The 6,244-nt window shown below is 45.1% G+C and overlaps 1 pseudogene; it reads right to left on the reverse strand.

Annotated features, from left to right (window-relative positions):
* Positions 1–1,797: 1,797 nt before the first annotated feature.
* Positions 1,798–5,025, reverse strand: LOC136466046 (uncharacterized; annotated as a pseudogene).
* Positions 5,026–6,244: the final 1,219 nt, after the last annotated feature.

Here is a 6,244-nt window from a genome sequence, read left to right on the forward strand (position 1 = left end):
TATTTGATATCCTAGATTCCTTGATTCCTATGGGTTATTGTATTGAGTAGTATGATGTTAGTGCACAACTAAAGCCATGATCTTGTAACTTGACTAATGGTATATGTAATAAACATTAAAATATGTTTTTTAGCAACATGGAATAAGGGGGCTAGAGCATTGGGCTATTTTATGGTGCTCTAGATTCCTCTTCCTAAGGACTTATCTATAAGCGAACATCTGAGACTTACAGTATAGCTATGAGGGCTACATGGCTTTAGCTTTAGCTCAGTATAAGGACCTTTTCTAGCTTGTTAGTGGTTACCTTTATGGCGCAAGAGGGGCTCCGACAGGTATGATCTCGTCCTGCCAAGAGGGTGCACTTTGATTTCTTGGTATTTTGTTAGTCACTCCTTGGAGGGGGGTTCATGCTTATTGATGGAAAAACCTTAGCGGCCCTAACTTGTTAGACGAACCTTTGAAAGGCTTCATAGTGAACCCTACCGATCTTTCTTGGTAGTGGGTCAAGAGGTTGACCGTCTCGGGTGAAAGGATAAATCACAACTCACAGTGAAAATGTACAACCTCTATAGAGTGTAAAACTAGTATATGAGCCATGCTTATGGTCACGAGCGGCCTTAGACCCTTACAGAATAGATGAAGAACACGGATGATACCGATGATGAAGATGCACACTAATTATTACTGTTTATGCTGTTCATTATTCATGTTTACCTAATCATGTGTTTATATGAGCTTGTGAATAAACTTGTTTCCACCCAATTGCTAAAAGATGACTCATTAAAATCTAATTGTAGTTAAACCAGTGTCAGCCTTTTGAGCCTCATGAACCCCATGTTATATTTGTTGAGTACGACATGTACTTACGCTTGCTTTACTTTTTAAATCTTTGGAAAAATCCCGGATGGGTACCAGATTGCTAGAGTTTGGAGGAATTAGGCTTGTGATCAACCAGTCAGTTGTCCCTGTGGAATTGGAGTCTTCACCCGAAGATTGGAGTTATCTTTCCACTGTTTATTGTCTAAGGTTATATCTTTTATACTAAGTATGTTATATATTAAGCATTGTCTATTGATATTACCTTTATTTGTAGCTATATTTGAGATTTGACTTTTTGAGCTCATATATTGTGTGTATCTGGTTTTGTCCTTATAATAGTGCTAACGGAGTAGAATGGGGCTTTCTCGAGAAAATTATGATAAAAATAGGCTTTGATCGAAGATGGGTCACTCTGATCATGGCCTGTGTCAAGTCCGTGAAATATAAATTCGATGGAGATGGAAACCTTCACACCAACAAGAGGTCTGCTGTAGGGGGACCCGCTATCACCCTACCTTTTCCTTTTGGTGGCAGAAGGGCTATCGAGCTTAGCCCGTGTTTAGTTGCCAAAATATCCCAAAAATGGCTGTAGCTATGAAGTTGCCCAAAAAATGAGCAGTACAACTCTTCATGGGGCGTTTAGTTCCCAAAATCTAGAAAACTACTGTACAACATTTAATGAACTGCATACAGCTTATTAATGGCATGCATGCATGACATTGAATGCAAGTAAAGCATGATTTTACATCCATCCAGGCATTGTCAATAAGGCAGGAGTCATTGCTGGGGTCATGGTGCCTCCTCAATAGCACATCAATCAACATAAACCAGCAATTATTGGTAAACAAATGAAATGGCACAGGCTTCTGCCAGCACATAGTTACACAGTCAAAAAATTATACTATTTGTCGGACAAAAAATTACAATTACAGTCAAAAAAATTAACAGTTACACAGTCACCTCAAAAAGACGACCAAATCATGTTCGATTAGCCAAACCGATTGCGATGGATTCCCGAAATGCATTCATAAGCTTAGAATCAGAACTACCGCTTGGAGGAATAGTTTCTGGCTGATCGGCAAAGGCTTCTGTCGGCACATAGTTGTCATCCCGGTCACACCGAGCAAAGTGCCGATCCCCTATGCCACTCACCCTTATGAAGTTATGCAGGGCACAACATGCAACAATGATTTGACTTTGTATATGGGGGGCATAACTAGGGACTTCTTTCATCATCTGCCACTTCATTTTCAACACTCCAAATGACCTTTCTATGACATTCCTAAGTGACGAATGTGCATAATTGAAGATCTCAGTTTTACCTTGGGGTTCTGGTGCCTCTCGGTACTCCTGTAGGTGGTACTTTGTTTTCTTGTATGGTGCAAGATAACCTGGTCGGTTAGCGTACCCCGAGTCCATAAGGTAATATTTGCCTATACCATCCAAACAATGGTTAGTATCATGAACTTGTACTCGTATGCACAAAAGTACAACCAACTAATTGTATACCTGTTGGTGGATGTGGAAACACATTGGTGTATGTTGTTGTCGCATCAGTGAAGACCCTCATGTCATGTACTGAACCTGGCCAGCCAGCTAGGATGAATGTAAATCGCATGTCGAAGTCACACACAGCCAAGACATTCTATGTTGTCATCCCCTTGCGGCATAGGTGCTGCACAAACTTATCACTAGGCACCACATAGGGGACATGAGTCCCATCTATCGCCCCTATACAGTCCTTGAAGTAGGGATAGAACCTAGGATTTCTTAGCCTATCATGCATAGTGCTGAAATTTGGGTCATTACGCCTAATGATGTCAGCAGCAAGCTTGACAATAGACTTCAACACCCTATGAAACATGCTATGCACAGTCCCCAGTGACCTCTCAAACCTGTCCTCCGCTTGCCTAACAGATTGTGGAACCCCCACCATCCACAGAAACATCCCAAGAGCCTCAATAGATGTTGATTTGCTATTAGATTTCAGCCCATATGATTCTACCAACAAATCATGCAGACTGTGGAACATATCAGGACTCATTTTGAACATGTTATAACAGGCCTTCCTATTTCCTAGTTTACTATGTACCCATTCCAAACCAGTAATGACTGGCTGTCTATACTCTGACCTTGACAAGTGCTTATCAATGTGGTAGGCATACTGGTACATACCGTATAGGAAAGCATCGTCATCATCCTCCGCCTCCATCCAGTCACTGATGAACTCATCCAAATCATTCTCATAACAATCTTGCCTCGATGACATCATCCCCGTCACTATTGCTTGGACATCCTCCTGTCAAAATGAAAAACAGTTCCAATTAGTTTTCAACATCAACTAGGCAACATTAGCATGCATCCCTATTTGAACTGACTCATGCCAGTTACTCAAACTCATGCACTACATACATCAACAGATCATAGCGATATCTAGTCATACTACAAATAACCAGTTCAAGTGTTCGACATGACATACTTAGGTCAATGACAAATGACACCCACCACACCTCACATAGTTCTAATGACATAACTTAGTAACTACGTAGAAAGCTTAAGAAAATAAGGTCTAGAGGAGGACCTCGATGTATTGCTTAATCGTCAGCATCCTTCCTTGGGGCGAGGAGCTTATGAAGAAGTTCATAACAGGCTCACTCTGCATGATCTTGAGCACGGCCATCCACTCAGCTAGGGTCTCTTCAGTTGCACCACATTGTCTTGCTAATTGTAGCACTAGTTCCACCTTCCTCTCCAGCGCCTTGTTGTTGTCCTCAATTTTTTGGTTCCTCTCTTGCCACATGGCTATCATCCTCTCAAGCCTCTACCTTGAAATCTCATTGTGTTCCTTCATGTGACCATCCATGGTCCTGACAGCGGGGCTCTTGGACCTCTTGCTCGGGCTAGAGGCAGTTGTGCTGGTGCTGCTTGCCCTCTTAGTGCCGACACTAAGTGGCGTAAGTTGGTCATCGTGCTCATCATTGGAGTTGTCATCCGAACTTTCAACATCAACTGTATTGCTTTGTGTAGGATAGAACGAGGTTGAGCCATCAACAGCGTTGCCGATGAACATCCGGTCCAAATCGTCCAAGTATGGAGGCCACCCGTCCTTGAGCTTCTTCCACTCTGGGTGTCCCTGAAAAACCGGTCTAGGTGAATCATTGAATATTAACATTTTAATAGTACATGATTCAACATAAGATTGCTTACATACCACCATACGAGAGTCCCACCAAGCATTAGTAGCAAGGATGGAGCCATCGTCTCTCCTGCCTAAGCCAGTGCCTTTCCGGAGGTCGTTTATAAAATGCCATAAATGCTTGAGCAGGCATAACTTACTTTTGAACTGGTCCTTGTCAGGAACCAAGGTTGTTGCTGCATAATACCTTGCAATCAGATCTCTCCACCCCAACTTGTTCATGCAGCCACGGACACAGTTGCCACTGTCAATTTGGTGGCACCAGATTTGGCAAAACTTGCTTATATTGGGCTCTGACCAATTTCCCCTGTCGTTCCTAGCCTAAACAATTTCATAAGACATGATTTCACACCGACGAACAGGCAACGATGGGGCGAACAGCAAATGCTTCGAACACAATAGTATACATGAGCAATGCAAGATAGACGATGGGTGAGGAAAACTACCGGGATGTGACCCACGAGGGTAGCATGCATCGGGTTCACGATGTCGTCGTCCACGTGTGGGACAGCCCCACGACGGCGGTGACGCTGGTCCCTTCCTCTACCCTCGACGGCTGAGGCAGAGGCACAACCATGATGGATGCATGGCACGCGGTCACCTCCGACAGCTTCTAATGTGGCGTGGCCTCCCGTGCCGTCACCGCCTCCTCCAAAGCGGGCGCTGGGAGGCTGCTCGTAGGTGAGGTTCCACCGTCGAGGAACACGGACGGGAGGCGGCCCCATCTGGCTACCACCAGGGTCGGACCGAAGGTCGGCGTCGTATCCATCCATGCCAGCCCATCCCCCACCGTCGTTGAGGTCCAGGGAATCTAGGCCCCAGCGGGGAGGGTTGACGCCGCTGGACCCCATGTACGGTGGTGGCGGGTCGGTGAAGCCCTCGTACATCGACAAACCCAAAAGCGGGTTCACCTCCACCAGGAAGTTCCACGTGCCGTCGTTGCTGCCGGAGCCGCCGTTGAAGTTCGCGTTGCCGCCTCCGTTGAAGCCGTCATTAGGGAAGCCGTCCATCTAGGAAGCCATGGTCGTGCAGCGACTAGATCCGGGCATGCCACGCGTAGATCTACCGGCCAGGGTGGTGGATCTAGGTGGGCGCGTGCGCTAGCTTCGGCGGCGAGTGGTGGGGCCGCTGAGGGGAGATGCGTGCGGGGGAGAGCGGGGCTAGGGTTGATGAATGCGCGAATGGAGGGGTGCTGCCTGCTAACGCTATGTGCCACGTGGTTTTGCGGCTGCCGTTGGGCCTCATGCCAAAAAACGTACGTGGGCCGCTTTTCACCCCCCGTTTAGTTCCAAACTCAAAAAACTGGCCTAATTTCAGAATTTGGTTCCCCAACTAAACATGGGCTTATTAAAAGAGCAGGGAGTAGAGGGGAGCTGCATGGAGTTCGTGTCTATAGGGACGCACCAGTGGTCTCCCATTTGCTGTTTGTGGATGACTCCTTGATTTTAATGCAAGCGAATAAGGAAAACACAAATAATCTAAAGAGCTTGCTTGACCGCTACTGTGTAGATTTGGGATAGAAAATTAGTGATGCAAAGTCCAGAATATTCTTTAGTGAAAATATTGAAGTAACGGTCAAAGCTGAGGTATGTGAAGCTCTAAATAGTATGACCGAGTCACTGAGTGATAAATACCTTGGTCTCCCAGCCTTGGTAGGAGTAGATCGCAGTGACCGTTTTCAACATTTGATTGATAGAAGTAACGGTCAAAGCTGAGGGATGGAAGGAGAATCTCTTATGCATGGGTGGAAAGGAAATTTTGATAAAATCCATTGCTCAAGTCGGGCCTGTTTTTGCGATGATGGTATTTAAAATCCCAAAAAACATTTGCAAAGGGATGTTAGATGTCATATCTCAATTTTGGTGGGGTGATGACGATTATCATAAAAGAATTCATTGGAAGTCTTGGCGGAAGTTATGTATACCAAAGAAAAGGGACGGCATGGGTTTTAGAGACCTTGAAAGCTTCAATAGGTCTCTGCTTGCTAGACAAGTATGAAGGCTGCTGCTTAAACCAGAGTCCTTAGTTGCGAGAGTATTAAGAGCAAGATACTACCTGGTGGAATACTTTTGAATGCGAAGCTAAAAAGTGGAAGCTCATACACTTGGCAGAGTATTTTGGTAGGTTTGGAGTGCTTCAGAAATATGTGGAAGCTCATACACTTGGTAGAGTATTTTGGCAGGTTTGGAGTGCTTTAGAAATAAGTGGAAACTAAAAAGTGGAAGCTCA

The sequence above is a fragment of the Miscanthus floridulus genome, chromosome 7, assembly GCF_019320115.1.
Source record: "Miscanthus floridulus cultivar M001 chromosome 7, ASM1932011v1, whole genome shotgun sequence".
Taxonomy (NCBI): domain Eukaryota; kingdom Viridiplantae; phylum Streptophyta; class Magnoliopsida; order Poales; family Poaceae; genus Miscanthus; species Miscanthus floridulus.